The sequence below is a fragment of the Coregonus lavaretus genome (genome assembly GCF_964263955.1).
Source record: "Coregonus lavaretus genome assembly, contig: HAP1_SCAFFOLD_507, whole genome shotgun sequence".
NCBI classification, from domain to species: Eukaryota; Metazoa; Chordata; class Actinopteri; order Salmoniformes; family Salmonidae; genus Coregonus; species Coregonus lavaretus.
In genome coordinates, this window is record NW_028160496.1 from 25,742 (window position 1) to 43,893 (window position 18,152).

The 18,152-nt window shown below is 45.1% G+C and overlaps 2 pseudogenes across 2 annotated transcripts in view; both read right to left on the bottom strand.

Annotated features, from left to right (window-relative positions):
- Positions 1-18,152, bottom strand: part of LOC311121744 (2-hydroxyacyl-CoA lyase 1-like) — a 73,058-nt pseudogene that overhangs the window by 17,511 nt on the left and 37,395 nt on the right. The window lies entirely within an intron of this gene.
- LOC311121748 (serine/threonine-protein phosphatase 6 regulatory ankyrin repeat subunit A-like) overlaps positions 1-18,152 on the bottom strand; it is a 43,455-nt pseudogene that overhangs the window by 13,431 nt on the left and 11,872 nt on the right. The window contains exons 6-24 of the transcript in view: positions 15,292-15,495; positions 14,830-14,908; positions 14,466-14,580; positions 14,051-14,197; positions 13,454-13,522; positions 12,967-13,107; positions 12,253-12,364; positions 12,010-12,036; positions 11,759-11,833; positions 10,208-10,409; positions 9,638-9,725; positions 9,298-9,415; positions 8,855-9,074; positions 7,658-7,829; positions 7,299-7,444; positions 7,090-7,172; positions 6,913-6,995; positions 6,706-6,784; positions 6,348-6,500 (exon numbers count right to left, since the gene is read on the bottom strand). The product of the transcript in view is annotated as a serine/threonine-protein phosphatase 6 regulatory ankyrin repeat subunit A-like (transcript). The remainder of the gene's footprint in view (positions 1-6,347; positions 6,501-6,705; positions 6,785-6,912; positions 6,996-7,089; positions 7,173-7,298; positions 7,445-7,657; positions 7,830-8,854; positions 9,075-9,297; positions 9,416-9,637; positions 9,726-10,207; positions 10,410-11,758; positions 11,834-12,009; positions 12,037-12,252; positions 12,365-12,966; positions 13,108-13,453; positions 13,523-14,050; positions 14,198-14,465; positions 14,581-14,829; positions 14,909-15,291; positions 15,496-18,152) is intronic.

Below are 18,152 nucleotides of genomic sequence, written 5' to 3' on the forward strand. Positions count from 1 at the left end.
AAATACACCTCAGCTGTCTTCAACCAGGATCTCAGCGATCACTGCCTTATTGCCTGCGTCCGTAACGGGTCCGCGGTCAAACGGCCACCCCTCATCACTGTCAAACGCTCCCTAAAACACTTTAGCGAGGAGGCCTTCCTAATTGACCTGGCCCAGGTATCCTGGATGGATATAGATCTCATTCCGTCAGTAGAGGATGCCTGGTTGTTCCTTAAAAGTAATTTCCTCTCAATCTTAAATAAACATGCCCCATTCAAAAAATACAGAACTAAGAACCGATATAGCCCCTGGTTCTCCTCAGACTTGACTGCCCTTGACCAGCACAAAAACATCCTGTGGCGTACAGCATTAGCATCAAATAGCCCCCGCGATATGCAACTTTTCAGGGAAGTTAGGAACCAATATACACAAGCAGTCAGGAAAGCAAAGGCTAACTTTTTCAAACAGAAATTTGCATCCTGTAGCACTAACTCCAAAAAGTTTTGGGACACTGTAAAGTCCATGGAGAATAAGAGCACTTCCTCCCAGCTGCCCACTGCACTGAGGCTAGGAAACACTATCACCACCGATAAATCTACAATAATCGAGAATTTCAACAAGCATTTTGCTACAGCTGGCCATGCTTTCCATCTGGCTACCACTAACCCGGCCACCAACTCTGCACCCTCTGCTGCAACTTGCCCATGCCCCCCCCGCTTCTCCTTCACACAAATTCAGACAGCTGATGTTTTGAAAGCGCTGCAAAATCTGGACCCCTACAAATCAGCTGGGCTAGACAATCTGGACCCTTTCTTTCTAAAACTAGCCGCCGAAATTGTCGCAACCCCTATTACTAGTCTGTTCAACCTCTCTTTCATAACGTCTGAGATCCCCAGAGATTGGAAAGCTGCCGCGGTCATCCCCCTCTTCAAAGGGGGTGACACTCTAGATCCAAACTGCTACAGACCTATATCCATCCTGCCCTGCCTTTCGAAAGTATTCGAAAGCCAAGTTAACAAACAGATCATCGACCATTTCGAATACCACCGTACCTTCTCCGCTATGCAATCCGGTTTCCGAGCTGGTCACGGGTGCACGTCAGCCACGCTCAAGGTCCTAAACGATATTATAACCGCGATTGATAATAGACAGTACTGTGCAGCCGTCTTCATCGACCTGGCCAAGGCTTTCGACTCTGTCAACCACCGCATTCTTATTGGCAGACTAAATAGCCTTGGTTTCTCAAATGACTGCCTCGCCTGGTTCACCAACTACTTCTCAGATAGAGTTCAGTGTGTCAAATCGGAGGGCCTGTTGTCTGGACCTATGGCAGTCTCTATGGGGGTGCCACAGGGTTAAATTCTTGGGCCGACACTTTTCTCCGTGTATATCAATGATGTCGCTCTTGCTGCTGGTGACTCTCAGATCCACCTCTACGCAGACGACACCATTTTGTATACATCTGGCCCTTCATTGGACACTGTGTTAACAAACCTCCAAACGAGCTTCAATGCCATACAACAATCCTTCAGTAGCCTTCAACTGCTCTTAAACACTAGTAAAACTAAATGCATGCTTTTCAATCGAACGCTGCTAGCACCCGCCCACCCAACTAGAATCACCACTCTCGACGGGTCTGACCTAGAGTATGTGGACAACTACAAATATCTAGGTGTCTGGTTAGACTGTAAACTCAACTTCCAGACTCACATAAAGAATCTCCAATCCAAAGTTAAATCTAGAATCGGCTTCCTATTTCGCAACAAAGCCTCCTTCACTCATGCTGCCAAACATGCCCTCGTAAAACTGACTATCCTACCGATCCTTGACTTCGGCGATGTCATTTACAAAATAGCCTCCAACACTCTACTCAGCAAACTGGATGTAGTCTATCACAGTGCCATCCGTTTTGTCTCCAAAGCCCCATACACTACCCACCACTGTGACCTGTACGCTCTTGTTGGCTGGTCCTCACTACATGTTCGTCGTCAAACCCACTGGCTCCAGGCCATCTATAAATCACTGCTAGGCAAATCCCCGCCTTATCTTAGCTCATTGGTCACCATAGCAGTACCCACCCGTAGTCTGCGCTCCAGCAGGTATATCTCACTGGTCATCTCCCGTCTGGACTACTGCAACTCGCTGTTGGCTGGGCTCCCTGCCTGTGCCATTAAACCCCTACAACTCATCCAGAATGCCGCAGCCCGTCTGGTGTTCAACCTTCCAAAGTTCTCTCACGTCACCCCCCTCCTCCGCACACTCCACTGGCTTCCAGTTGAAGCTCGCATCCGCTACAAGACCATGGTGCTTGCCTATGGAGCAGTGAGGGGAACGGCACCTCTGTACCTTCAGGCTCTGATCAGTCCCTACACCCAAACGAGGACATTGCGTTCATCCACCTCTGGCCTGCTGGCTCCCCTTCCTCTGCGGAAGCATAGCTCCCGCTCAGCCCAGTCAAAACTGTTCGCTGCTCTGGCACCCCAATGGTGGAACAAGCTCCCTCACGACGCCAGGACAGCGGAGTCACTCACCACCTTCCGGAGACATTTGAAACCCCACCTCTTTAAGGAATACCTGGGATAGGATAAAGTATTCCTTCTAACCCCCCCCCCCCCCCCCCAAATTGTAAAGTGGTTATCCCACTGGCTATAGGGTGAACGCACCAATTTGTGAGTCGCTCTGGCTAAGAGCGTCTGCTAAATGACGTTAATGTGCCCTTGAGCAAGGCACTTAACCCTTATTGCTCCTGTAAGTCGCTCTGGTTAAGAGCGTCTGCTAAATGACTAAAATGTAAATGTAAATGTAATTCCCAAAGCCAACACCTCCTTTGGCCGCCATTCCTTCCAGTTCTCTGCTGCCAATGACTGGAACGAATTGCAAAAATCTCTGAAGCTGGAGACTCTTATCTCCCTCACTAACTTTAAGCATCAGTTGTCAGAGCACCTTACCGATCACTGCACCTGTACACAGCCCATCTGAAATTAGCCCACCCAACTACCTCATCCCTATATTGTTATTTATTTTGCTCTTTTGCACCCCAGTATCTCTATTTGCACATAATCTCTTGCACATCTAGCATTCCAGTGTTAATACTATTGTAATTATTCTGCACTATAGCCTATTTATTGCCTTACCTCCATAACTTGCTACATTTGCACACACTGTATATATATTTTCTGTTGTATTTCTGACTTTATGTTTTTTTACCCCATATGTAACTCTGTGTTGTTTTTATTGCACTACTTTGCTTTATCTTGGCCAGGTCGCAGTTGTAAATGAGAACCTGTTCTCAACTGGCTTACCTGGTTAAATAAAGGTGAAATAAATAAAAATAAAATAAAAATAAAAGCCTACACGAAATACAGCCCTTATTTTATGTGTTTCTAAAATCGCCTATGGGAAAAATTAATGGTGGAAAAACGATTGGAACCATTTCCCTGTTTGACCGCTAGGTTTTATGGGTATTATCACACCTCCACTGTAACACTCTATAGAGGGGTTGGTTGTTTAGCAACAAAACTGGCATGCAACTATGGGGCAAAATAGACAGGGTTTGACTTAGACAACATGTAAACTATATTTAGTCTCTAAATGTTTAATGCAAACATAAATACATTTGAACAATGAACTCGTCTCAAATACATTGTTACAGTTGTTGTTGGTTAGCTAGGTAGCGAATTTTAGTCATTGCATAGACATGATATCAGTCAAAACACCTCAAAACAAGACATGGTATCAATAACACCATACAACGAGCTGAAACATGCCATAGAGCTACGATTCCCCACATGGCAGCTTGTTGTTAGCTGAGGTACAGAATCATAACAAGATACACGACTTCCGGCCATCGATGCGCGAGCATCATTTTCGTGACGTCAGCCAACCCTTCTATGGCTCCTGGTCAAAAGTAGTACACTAGCCTACATAGGGAATAGGGTGCCATTTTGGACGAATTTATGAAGGTGCTGTCATAACCTTTGACCCCCATTTGACCCTACTGTACCTTTAGCCAACTCTCATGACTCCCCGGCCATATACTTTCTAGTTTGATATTACAGCATGAATAGCACATTATTTCATTTGTTAAACCATATTTAATCCACAGTAATTAATATAATTGAAGATTTAAAAATAAATAACATGTCTACCTTGAACTCTTTATTCTCCATCTCCTTGCAAAATCAGCACATTTCCTTGCCAAAATGAACGCGCATCCAGAGCGAAAACAAACGCAATCCTCCAGCACTAGGGAGGATTAGACTGAACTGCTCCAGCGGTTTTTGATCAGTTTCAACATTTATCAGTGATGACGTAACAATGACCTGTACAGATTTGACGCACTTTCGATCTCGTGCTGATGCAACACTCTGTGTTGTTGAAAGCTCATGTATGGAAATCCTGCGAGTTGTAAACAAATGTAGGCTATTGTTGCCCTTAAAACTGTAATGTTGAGGACGCCATGAAAAATAAAATACATAACCCACACCGTTAGGCCAAGGTACATGCAATATTCATCACTTTGCCAATAGACTTCTTGTTCCTTGTTGTATGTAGCCTTTCTTTTGGGATTAGCACCACTGTCACCTAGAAATTGATACTGCGGTTGTCACATAAAACAGATAACCCATAGTTCATTATTAAATAACATAACTCATTTCTTTATTTTATTACTCATAAAATATACAGCAATCTTCAGATACTGAAAGAATTCATGGGAGTTTCGAATTCAGTCACTATTTCATATGTACATGCTAGTTTCATCCTTTTAAAGAAAAAAAAGGACACGAAAAAACCTGTGAACCTCCTGATCCTGATTTGACGAACATAGCATATGTATTGTACATATTTCCAGTTAAAATTATTTTCAAAAAGAGACAAAAACGGGGGTTTGAACAAGCAATCACATAAAAGGATTGAGTGGTTTCATTTTTTTGAAGAAGTTAAGCAAGCAAAACCTGTCAAAATACATTGATTATAAGACCAAGACAAATAATATATATATATTTTTTTCAACAGAAGAAAATCTAAATGCTGCTGTCCTACCATTGGTTTACAGTGTTTCTCCTCTCCAAGGGAGGCATGTTTTCCCCCTCGTATGCCTCGGAATAGTATCAGTGCTTTTCACAAACGTTGTAGTACTTAGTGTGCATCATTGTTTTCGCTCATACAGCTGCCCCTACTCTCCTAACCTCCCCTCAGTAACTAAAGAAGGCACAAAATGATGACATAAATATCACAAGAAAGAATACATGAATTAATAATTTACTTTCTAAAATATTTTCTAGAGGGCAAAGGACAGGTAGGTTTAATAACGCAAATGTAAAAAGTCCTGTCGCTCACATACAAATGCAAAATCTAAATGGCACCCTATTCTTTATAGAGTACACTACTTTTGACCAGAACCCTATGGCCCTGGTCAAAAGTAGTGTACTATAAAGGGAATAGGGTGCCATTGGGGATGGAAATTCTTTGAAATTACTCATGAGAGCAAATACTACGATTCTTTGGTTCCCACAGAAGGTCAGGAGCTTAAGACATGAATGATTTTATTAAAATGTTTGTTCATAAAAAATAAATGATTTCCCCTCCTCCCACATGGATTACAGACAAGAGGCTAGGTGCGTTCTGACTGTCTTAGTGTGCGGATAAACATGACCATCACTCTCATAAAACTTAAATGAAACATCACTCCTTATGTTTTTTCTCAGGCCAAAACGCTCAATCCCATTTCTACTGTCAAAACAGGTTTTGAAAAGGCTTCTTCCACATCTTTTGGTCCATGTCTGTTTTTCACTCAGTGAAGTGCTACTATCCCCTTGGACTACAGGTTATTGCCGTCATAAGGTGTCCGTCTGTCTGTTGGCTGGACAGTTTCTACCGTTTAGGACCTTTGTGGGTAAAGGTAAAGGTGGGGTATAGCAGCAGCAGTTCCTCTGAAGTCCAGTATCTGCTGGAAGGACACCTGGTGGTATGAGAGGATGAGTGTGGCCAGCCAGCCTGTTGTGCCTCCCCCTCTCCCTCCCTCCCTCCCTCCCTCCATTTCTCTCTCTCCAACTGCGGGACTCTTAAGGCTCCTGTGCGGACTGTCTCGGCTCGTGCCCTCCCAAAGCTGGCTGTGGTGATTTAAGACACGGTGTGTATGTGTGGATTTGTTTGTGGCCTCTGCCCCACTTCACTGTCCATCCGCCTGCCCTTGGCTCCTCTCCTGGGCAGCGACCACCACCCCCCTCAGTATGTCTTTGAGTCTGAGTCGTTGAGTTCCTCATCCTTGTAGAAGCCTCCATCGTGGTTGCGGTGGCCGATGTTGTTGAAGCTGCAGTAGGAGCTGTGCTCGCTGCGCAGCACGGGCAGGCTGTCGAAGGTCACACTCTTGGAGGGGCTGGTGGTGTAGTGGTTAATGGCACTGAAGGACAGGCTGGGCGCCGGGTTGCAGGGGGACACGGGCATCATGGTGGCCAGGATCAGCGCCAGGCAGTCCGCCACGTCTTTGTTGGGGGCGCAGGCCAAGGCAGGCGTGTAACCTGAGGGGTTCAAACAGAACAGCAGAGGGTCACTTCAGGAGCATCACCGTTTACTATAACACTTTTGGTGAAAAACATGAAATAACACCAGGCTAGGAGATACAAAGTTAAGACAATAACCAAGCAGTGGACTAGAGAGAAACATTTGTGGACACATTGAGAAGAGAAGTACAGAAGAAAACGGTGTTAGCGTTATGGATCTTACCATTCTCATCGACTGCGAGCACACTAGTAGCTCCTGAACCACCACCGTCAGACCATTTCTGGCTGCAACGTGTAACGGCCTGAGGAGAAAGTACCGTCAGATTAGCCAGCAGCAAATGAGGATACCTCCCAAATGCCAGACTATTCCCTATATAGTGCACTTCTTCTAATTCTTCTGGCCCAATTAATACAGCTGAACCATACGTACGTCTGTAAGGCTGCGTTAGTCGAGTTGATGAGGTTCCTGTCTGTAATCTTCTCCAATATCAACAAAGCACTGGTTTCATGCCCCTTTAAAAACCAGAGTCAAACATGTCAGACCAAAATTTCAACCAGAGAGAGCCAACTGTTCAGATGAACGTCATCTTCATGTGGGGATGCTCACCTTACTGCAGGCCAGATGAAGAGCAGTGTTCTTGACTGCATCCTGCAGGGTGAGCTCTGCTTTGGCACTGCTCACCAACAGCTCTGACACAGACAGAGAAACATAAAGAAACTCAATTAGGAAATTAAGCGACTTATTAAAATGTAAAACAGACATGTTGAACTTAAGCCGGCTGGGCGAGGCAAAGCGGAGGAGAGGGGGCTGCGTACCGACAGCGTTGGTTTGTCCGTTCTCAGCAGCCATCATGAGGGAGGTCTTCCCGGAGGCATCGGGGGAGTTGACCTGGGCGTTGTGGCCTAGCAGCAGCTGAAGACACTCCACGTGGTCCGTGAAAGCCGCCGCATGCAGGGGGGTCCTGGAGAGAGAGGAAACTTATTTCACCGATATCATGTAGGACTGTTGTAAACAAGTTTGTTCAATTAACCCTGTTTATACCATAGAAATATAAAATCACTAATAGATGTATTAAAAGTAATCTACAATCCCTCATCCAACCCCAGAGGTCATTTTATTCCCAAGACAACATTATTCTCCAGAAGAAAAGGACTTTGTCATGTGCTGTAGTTACCGGTTCTTGGTGTCAGTGGCGTTGACAATGGCCGGCCCCAGAGTGTCAATCAGCATCTCTGCAGCCCCCTCGTTGTCATTGATCACAGCTCAGTGGAGGGGGCTGAACGAGTTGCCCTCGGTCTTGTGGAAAACCTCCTGTTCCAGCAGCACCTCTACACACGTGTCATGGCCTAGTGGAAGATTGATTCATACCGGAAAAAGATGACGTCGCTGCAGACCACAACAATACTCTCAGAGAAAGCTACACATCTGACAATGGTGAAGTCACAAAATATGTTTTAGCTACAACATATGCTATGTCAATCCCTGACAAAGTCCTGTTTCAGTGTAAGGTCCTCCACTGAGAGTCATAACCCCTAATTCTGTTGTAGTCTTGTTCATTCCCCCACATGGCTCCGTCCACACCAATCGAATGCTTTTCAAGCCACAAGAGGGAGTGAATGAGTGTACACTTCATGGAGGAGAGAACAGAGCTACAGTCCAGTTAGTCAGTACGTACCGTTGTATGTAGGGGTGTAACGATCCATCTACTACATCGATGTATCGATTTATATTCCTATGATCCAACTACATCGATCTGTGCTCGGTGAGTTGGCCTTTTGGACAACATATATCACTCTAACATCGTTTTAAAATGTAATAAATCGATTGTATCGATACTAGGAAATAACCCATTGGATTTAAGCACGTCAGACTTTATATGGATGTTTTTTCTTAGCACTTTTAATGATAAAGGCTTTAAACATTACTCGATTCAGTCTGCCTATCCGTGACGTCATCGCCCCACGCCAGCAGCAGCGCAAAGGCGCAAAGACAACAAAACATAGCATGGCGGACGACAGAGGAGAAGCCGACGAGCGAGAAATTATCAAGCCACCATTGCGGTCCTTACAAGGAACAGGAATCTAGGAAACTTCACCTGCACTGTCCAGTATCCAGGTATTTATTTCAGTCACACTGGTTGAATTTTTGGCTAAAAGGTTACTGAATCGATTTCAAGTCACTGAATCGTTTCGGATCGTATCGTTCTAAATGAACCAATATCGTCCTTGAATCGTATCGACAACCACGAATCGTGATACAAATCGAATCGTTACACCCCTAGTTGTATGGCCTGCCTAATTCAGGGACATGTTTACGGTGCTGAAGAGAGAAAATCAGAAAAGATCTAGTGTTCCGTTAGTCCAGTACGTACCGTTGTAGCAGGCCCAGTGTAGTGGCGTGTAGCCCTGGTTGTCTGTGATGACGGGGAGGGTCTCCACTGACTGGGCGGCGTGTAGGAGCCCCCCCAGCACCCCGATGTGTCTGGATGCCGCCGCCAGGTGGACAGGGGTCCGCCCCTTACAGTCCCGAACCAGGAAGCTGGCGCTGTGCTGCAGCAGGGCCTCCACACACTCCTCATGACCCGTCAACGCCTGGGAGGAAGGGCGGGGAGACAAGAATGGATTTGAATAACTAATAATCAATGATATAATAATGAATCATCAATTATTACAAATGATGTCTGGAGGCAGGTCCCCCTACAGGGATGAATACACCACTACCCATGGACAACTACTTTTCTGAAGATAATATGTATATTTGAGCCTCCCCGTCTCTTTCTGTGTGTGAGCGTATACAGCCAGCTCTCCTCCTCACCCCTCTGTGTAGCGCTGTTCTGCCCCACTTGTCTTTGGCTTCTACGCTGGCTCCCTTGTTGAGCAGTGAGTACACACAGTCTGTGTGTCCGCTCAGCACCGACAGCATCAGAGGGGTTCTGATACACAAGACAACAAGGTCATATTACAAACTGGTAATAACCAGGCTGAGTCCCAAATGGCAACCTATTCCCTATATGGTACACTACTTTTGACCCGAGCCCATAGGGTTCTGGTTTAAAGTAGTGCACCAAGTAGGGCATAGGGTGCCATTTGGGACGTAGACCTAGTGTCAAAATCTCTTTATTTCAGGAATTGTATCCAAAACCCAATTGACTTACTGTCCATTCCCGTCTTGAACGTCCACTGCACTCTGGAGGTCAGCATTTCCAATCAGCAAACGCAAACACTCCGAATGACCGTTGGTAGCTAGAGGAGGATAAACAGAGAGGATATAAGAATGTGAGATGATTGACCGTTGGTAGCTAGAGGAGGCTAAACAGAGAGGATATGAGCTGATTGCTGGACGACTATTACCTTCACATGAACAGACAGATTTCTAGAACAGTGGTATTGGTAGATGACATCCTCATGATGTTAACACAGCAGATAATAAAACATTTTGGGGCTGAGGCCCTCGAAGCCTGTCACCTGCTAGCTGTGTACCTGGCTCTGGATAGAAGTCCCCCTGTGCACTGATCTAGGATCAGCTTACCCTCCCCAGATCCTCAGCAATAATGACAAAAAATGACCTTAGATCAGTGTGTAGTGGGCATTTTCACACTATGCTATATAATATCCCTAGAGTGGACATTGGCGTCCTAGCAACATGACCAAACAAATGTCCATCTTGGTAAGGAAAACTTTTGAATTACAGAATCTCTAGGTCTTACGTGATATCCTATGCGTACCTGCAGCGTGGATGGGGGTCCTCTTCAGGGTGAAGTCTTTAACCAGGATGGAGGCTCCCTGGTTGATGAGGACGTCAACACACTCCACATGGCCTTTAAAGGCATTCAGGTCCAGAGGGGTGCGCCCCTGGCTGTTCCTCACGTCTAGATCCAGCAGAGACTGAACCAGGACCTCCATAGCATGGTGGTGGCCGTGGTACGCCTGAATGGAAACAAACACACAGTCTGAAGCAAAGTCCAGTGGTATGCCTGAACAGATATACACTCCTAATATAATCAATGTCCTATAGTAGACCAGTGGTATGCCTGAACAGATATACACTCCTAATATAATCAATGTCCTATAGTAGACCAGTGGTATGCCTGAACAGATATACACTCCTAATATAATCAATGTCCTATAGTAGACCAGTGGTATGCCAGAACAGATATACACTCCTAATATAATCAATGTCCTATAGTAGACCAGTGGTATGCCAGAACAGATATACACTCCTAATATAATCAATGTCCTATAGTAGACCAGTGGTATGCCTGAACAGATATACACTCCTAATATAATCAATGTCCTATAGTAGACCAGTGGTATGCCAGAACAGATATACACTCCTAATATAATCAATGTCCTATAGTAGACCAGTGGTATGCCAGAACAGATATACACTCCTAATATAATCAATGTCCTATAGTAGACCAGTGGTATGCCAGAACAGATATACACTCCTAATATAATCAATGTCCTATAGTAGACCAGTGGTATGCCAGAACAGATATACACTCCTAATATAATCAATGTCCTATAGTAGACCAGTGGTATGCCAGAACAGATATACACTCCTAATATAATCAATGTCCTATAGTAGACCAGTGGTATGCCAGAACAGATATACACTCCTAATATAATCAATGTCCTATAGTAGACCAGTGGTATGCCAGAACAGATATACACTCCTAATATAATCAATGTCCTATAGTAGACCAGTGGTGCGCCTGAACAGAAATACACTCCTAATATAATCAATGTCCTATAGTAGACCAGTGGTATGCCTGAACAGATATACACTCTTAATATAATCAATGTCCTATAGTAGACCAGTGGTATGCCTGAACAGAAACAGTCCTAGACCTCTAAAGTAGACCAGTGTCTCTCAAATCGGGTGCCCATTTTTTCTCCCGCCCAGCATCAACATCGAAGGTCCCTGCCAAGCGTGAGATTTAGAAACAAACACACTACTACTCCTCTGTTGGAGGTTGATTAACTCAAATGGCAAAATAAGGAAATCATCCTCATCATCACCGTGTCAAAATATGCATGTATTTTACACTAATCAGGAACAGATAGGAACATGGTGTGTGAGTGTCTGGACAATCAACTTTTCGTGGAAAAACAACACCATGCCTGCATCCCAGATAGCACCCTATTTCCCATGTAGTGCAGTACTTTTGATCTGGGCCCATAAGGTTCTGGTCAAAAGTAGTGCACTAAATAGGGAATAGGGTGCCATTTGTCATGTGGCGAGACCCCTACAGGAGCAGGTAGGCTTTACTCACAGCTAAGTGTAGGGGGCTGATGGGAGCTCTGACATCAGAGTCGTTCAGGATGTCTGTCCCTGAGGTTTCCATTAGCTGGGGAAAGACAAGGACGGGCCAGTTTAGACTTGTAACATATTTACTTTGAAGGTTAGTCTAGTAGCATGTTTCATGTTGTAAATCTCAGTGACCAGCCCCTGCAGACATACTGGGGTGTTGCATTCGTATCTTAAACAAGCTAGTGTGAGGAAAAGTAACCAACTGGTACTTACCACATCTAAAGGTGTTTCACTTGCAATCTGGAAAAAGAACATCAAGAGTGACGATGCGGCCACGACAAACATGCAACCACACCTTAAAACCTACTGAATATCAACGTCTGTCACAAATGGCACCCTATTCCCTATATAGTGCATTACTTTTGACCAGAGCCCTATGGGCCCTACATCCATTTGGGACGCAGACAAAATGGTCTGTGAATGCAGGGCGTCTAGTCCCCTGTGGTTCTGACTCACCAGCTCCAGACAGAGGCGGTGTCCGTACGCAGACGCGTAATGGACTGCGTTGTAGCCCTGATTGTCCCTGATCCCTGGGTTAGCGTCGTTTCGCAGCAAATATTCCAGACACCTAGAGGTCAGAGGTCAAGAGTTCACTAATCATTATACCAACATCAAGACAGACAGATAAGCAAGCAGAGACACTTTCCCAAAGGAGACGTGGCCAAGCTTTCACACTGCAGATTTAACACTAGTATGTATTCAAACACGGCCAACAACATACTCTAGACTACAGTGAAATGTGAAAGGTCATGGCACCACAACATACTCTCCAGACTACAGTGAAATGTGAAAGGTCATGGCACCACAACATACTCTCCAGACTACAGTGAAATGTGAAAGGTCATGGCACCACAACATACTCTCCAGACTACAGTGAAATGTGAAAGGTCATGGCACCACAACATACTCTCCAGACTACAGTGAAATGTGAAAGGTCATGGCACCACAACATACTCTCCAGACTACAGTGAAATGTGAAAGGTCATGGCACCACAACATACTCTCCAGACTACAGTGAAATGTGAAAGGTCATGGCACCACAACATACTCTCCAGACTACAGTGAAATGTGAAAGGTCATGGCACCACAACATACTCTCCAGACTACAGTGAAATGTGAAAGGTCATGGCACCACAACACACACAACAGTAAGAGAGGTGTGAGACGTACTTTCCGTCTGTGTCGGAGGCAGCAGCGTAGTGGAGCGGGGTGCAACCCCTTTTATCCAGATCGTTCACACTGGCCCCAGACCCCACCAAGGCAAACAGACACTGGTAGTTACAATTGGCTGCCGCATAATGCAGAGGACTCCTAGAAGAACGCACAGAAACCATTCAACATCAACAACAGAAACAACTTATTGGAGCTGTAAAACATTTATATTTTACATTTACGTCATTTAGCAGACACTCTTATCCAGTGCGACTTACAGGAGCAATTAGGGTTAAGTGCCTTGCTGCAGTGCACATAGACACATTTTTCACCTAGTCAGCTAGGGGATTTGAACCAGCAACCTTTCGGTTACTGACCCAACGCTCTTAACCGCTAGGCTACCTGCCGCACAATATTTCCCATAATAATTCCTATATGCCCCTATACTATATTCCCCATTATCATAAAGATCACATATGAAAGTTATTTGATGCCACAGACAGACCTTCCGAAGCTGTCCTTTCTGTTGAAGTCTGCCCCTGTGTTGAGCAGCAGATTCAGACAGTCCAGGTTCCTGGTAACAAGATATCAAGTTCAGAAAGGCCCTCGTACATCTGAGCTATCAGGTGAATGGTAACAAGATATCAAGTTCAGAAAGGCTCTCGTACATCTGAGCTATCAGGTGGATGGTAACAAGATATCAAGTTCAGAAAGGCCCTTTCACATCTGAGCTATCAGGTGGATGGTAACAATGAGAACCTTAAAGAAAAGAGAAACCCGTACACTGCTCTTGCTAGTATCACTGTTTTTATAATGCTAATAAAAGCAATAATAAAAAGTGATACTAGCAAGAGCAGTTTGCAGGTTTCTCTTCTCTTTCAAGAAGATATAAAGACAATTTAGACCAGAGCGCAAGTCAATACCACCATGGCATGGAACCACATTATACAGAAATTATACTGCACTAATGATCTATACGATTTTTTTATACTGCTAAACAATGTGAAATGTAAGAGTGTGAATATGTGTTTGTTCTTTCTGGTGGCTTTCCAGTTCATGAACTAAATATTCCTTGGTGTAAAGCCTGGACCAGTCCACTCACCCAACAGCTGCTGCAGCATGTAAACAGGTCCTTCCAAAGTCGTCAGGGGTGTCTATATCAAAGCCTGATGAGAGGAGCTTCCGACAGCAGTCAGAGAACCCACTGAGAGCAGACAGGTGGAGGCGGAACATCCCATGGACGCCTCGCCTGCAACACATTTTTACATTTTAGACTTTAAGCAGACACTCTTATCCAGAGCGACTTACAGTTGATTCAGCTAAGATTGGAAACAGCACCACATCACAGTCCTCATTAAACCCCACAGCAGATCAACACATCAGCATGCTGCAATGCCCTGTCTATCAACCCCCCACACACCACAATGTGTTGAGCATAGTCTCCAAGCGGGAATTCGGTCAATGACAGAATTGCAGATGCATGTTGCATTTTTGCTGGAAACTGTGTGTGTTCTCACTTGGCTGTGTCAGCTCCGTTCGTGATGAGTGTATTGATGAGTAACTCATGGCCGTAGCGAGCAGAGATGTGCAGAGGTGTGTTTCCATTCTTTTCTTCACAGTCGATCTCAGCACCTACAGAACACACACACACACACACACAGACACACACACACAGACACACACAGACACACACACATACACACACACAGACACACACACACGTCAACCACTTGACCCTAGAGGCCTCATGAAGCTTCATGTTCAACCACATTGCAAGTAACATTGCTCTGTGCCAGTGAATCATGGTTTGAAGACAAAAGACAATGCTGAAGAGCCTACTGGTTCATATATATTCAGTTGAGAGCATTCACAGCGACTCACCATTCTGGATGATGGCTTGAGATCTGGAGAAGCGTCCGTGGATGGCCGTCATGTGGAGGGGGGTCTTTCCATCTTTACTCGGCAGATAGAAAGACAAAGATGGTTCACACGGCAGTCTGTGCTGCTGACCACAGGCAAAATCAAACACGTATTGGAGGAGCGCTTGATGGCATTTAGTTTGCATTGTTAGGCCTATTCCATTGGTATTTGAATGTAGACCAGGGCCAAATACTAAGCCATGTGCTGCGTCAGTGTGTGCGTCCCAAATGGCACCCTATTTATAAGTACACTACTTTTTGAACCAAAGTAGTGTACTTATAAAGGGAACAGGGTGCCATTTGGGACACAGGCAGTGTCATCACGGCTCCTTGCTCTATGGGCCCCTGGTCAAAAGTAGTGCACTACATAGGGAATAGGGTGTTATTTAGTTCAGACACAGTGTTGGTCATCCGGTCTCCTCACCTTGATGTTGACGAGGGCCCCGTTGCCCACCAGCAGCTCCAGGCAGAGCGCCCCATGGCGCGAGGCGGCCGTGAAGTGGAGTGGGGCGAAACCCTTCTCGTACACCTGGTTCACGTTGGCGCCACACTCGATCAGCTCATTCACCACCACATCATGCCCGTTGTAGCATGCCACGTGGAGGGGGGTGTTACCGTACCCATTGGGCTAATTTATCTGGAGGGAGCAAGGGAGGGAAAAGAGTGGAGAGAGAGAGAGAGGGGGGGGGGGGGGGAAGAGAGAACAAAACAATACATTCCTGATCAGGTCACTTGGTTCTGAAAACCCCCTGGTCCAACCTCTCTCTCTTCATTACTTGGTTCTGAAAACCCCCTGGTCCAACCTCTCTCTCTTCATTACTTGGTTATGAAAACCCCCTGGTCCAACCTCTCTCTCTTCATTACTTGGTTATGAAAACCCCCTGGTCCAACCTCTCTCTCTTCATTACTTGGTTATGAAAACCCCCTGGTCCAACCTCTCTCTCTTCATTACTTGGTTCTGAAAAACCCCTGGTCCAACCTCTCTCTCTTCATTACTTGGTATGAAAACCCCCTGGTCCAACCTCTCTTTCTTCATTACTTGGTTCTGAAAAAACCCTGGTCCAACCTCTCTCTCTTCATTGCTTGGTTATGAAAACCCCCTGGTCCAACCTCTCTCTCTTCATTACTTGGTTATGAAAACCCCCTGGTCCAACCTCTCTCTCTTCATTACTTGGTTATGAAAACCCCCTGGTCCAACCTCTCTCTCTTCATTACTTGGTTATGAAATCCCCCTGGTCCAACCTCTCTCTCTTCATTACTTGGTTCTGAAAAAACCCTGGTCCAACCTCTCTCTCTTCATTGCTTGGTTATGAAAACCCCCTGGTCCAACCTCTCTTTCTTCATTACTTGGTTCTGAAAAAACCCTGGTCCAACCTCTCTCTCTTCATTGCTTGGTTATGAAAACCCCCTGGTCCAACCTCTCTCTCTTCATTACTTGGTTATGAAAACCCCCTGGTCCAACCTCTCTCTCTTCATTACTTGGTTATGAAAACCCCCTGGTCCAACCTCTCTCTCTTCATTACTTGGTTATGAAATCCCCCTGGTCCAACCTCTCTCTCTTCATTACTTGGTTCTGAAAACACCCTGGTCCAACCTCTCTCTCTTCATTACTTGGTTATGAAAACCCCCTGGTCCAACCTCTCTCTCTTCATTACTTGGTTATGAAAACCCCCTGGTCCAACCTCTCTCTCTTCATTACTTGGTTCTGAAAAAACCCTGGTCCAACCTCTCTCTCTTCATTACTTGGTTCTGAAAACACCCTGGTCCAACCTCTCTCTCTTCATTACTTGGTTCTGAAAAAACCCTGGTCCAACCTCTCTCTCTTCATTACTTGGTTATGAAAAACCCCTGGTCCAACCTCTCTCTCTTCATTACTTGGTTCTGAAAACCCCCTGGTCCAACCTCTCTCTCTTCATTACTTGGTTCTGAAAAACCCCTGGTCCAACCTCTCTCTCTTCATTACTTGGTTATGAAAACCCCCTGGTCCAACCTCTCTCTCTTCATTACTTGGTTCTGAAAACCCCCTGGTCCAACCTCTCTCTCTTCATTACTTGGTTATGAAAACCCCCTGGTCCAACCTCTCTCTCTTCATTACTTGGTTATGAAAACCCCCTGGTCCAACCTCTCTCTCTTCATTACTTGGTTATGAAAACCCCCTGGTCCAACCTCTCTCTCTTCATTACTTGGTTCTGAAAAACCCCTGGTCCAACCTCTCTCTCTTCATTACTTGGTTATGAAAACCCCCTGGTCCAACCTCTCTCTCTTCATTACTTGGTTCTGAAAAACCCCTGGTCCAACCTCTCTCTCTTCATTACTTGGTTATGAAAACCCCCTGGTCCAACCTCTCTCTCTTCATTACTTGGTTCTGAAAACCCCCTGGTCCAACCTCTCTCTCTTCATTACTTGGTTATGAAAACCCCCTGGTCCAACCTCTCTCTCTTCATCACTTGGTTATGAAAACCCCTTGGTCCAACCTCTCTCTCTTCATTACTAAGCTAGCTAGCTAACTCACCTCCTGGATTAGCTGGTGAGTTGCTAATAGCAACGGTTGCAACTAAAAACAATATCCTTTTAGCCAGCTACATTCGTTCGCAGCGACGCCGTTTTTCAAACAAAGTCAACACAGTAGCCATTGCTAGCCAGCCAACACTACCAGCAGGCTGTGGTAGCTAAATACAATATCTTTGTGCTAGCTACCCAACGTTTAATCGTTGCTGCGTTATGAAAGGTAAGCTTGGCTTCTTATATGGTGTTGAGTTAAGCTTAAACCATGTATTTAGATTGTAGGTAGGTATTGTAATTTGGTATTATAGGTAGCTTACTCAGGTAGTTATTGAAGGTTATTGTAGGTAATTATTGTAGGTAAGGACTGTATTCGGCGGACTCCGGCGAAGCACGAGGCTAGCCTACCCACTACTTGGACCAACAAAGCTAGCTAGCTAGCTAGCGGGTAGCTACTGGTAACTCTTTGCAACTATGGTTAATTGTTTCCAATTTTATTTCATGGTTAAGAGTACCTGTGATTGAGCCAGCTAGCTGCTACCATTCAGCTGTTTTTCTAACCTCATCCGAGGCATTAACGTTAGGTGGTTGGTAGCTGCTGTACTTAATTATAGCTACTGATAACAGTCTGCTGTAGTTTACAACAATTCTAATTTCTAAAGTGGAAGTTGGGAGAGTTTTACTCGGGTGGTTCAGTGAAACAATTATAGTTTCTGAGGTGGAAGTTGGGAGAGTTATATATATATTTTTTTTTTTGGTGAGGGAGGCCTGCTCTCTCCTTTC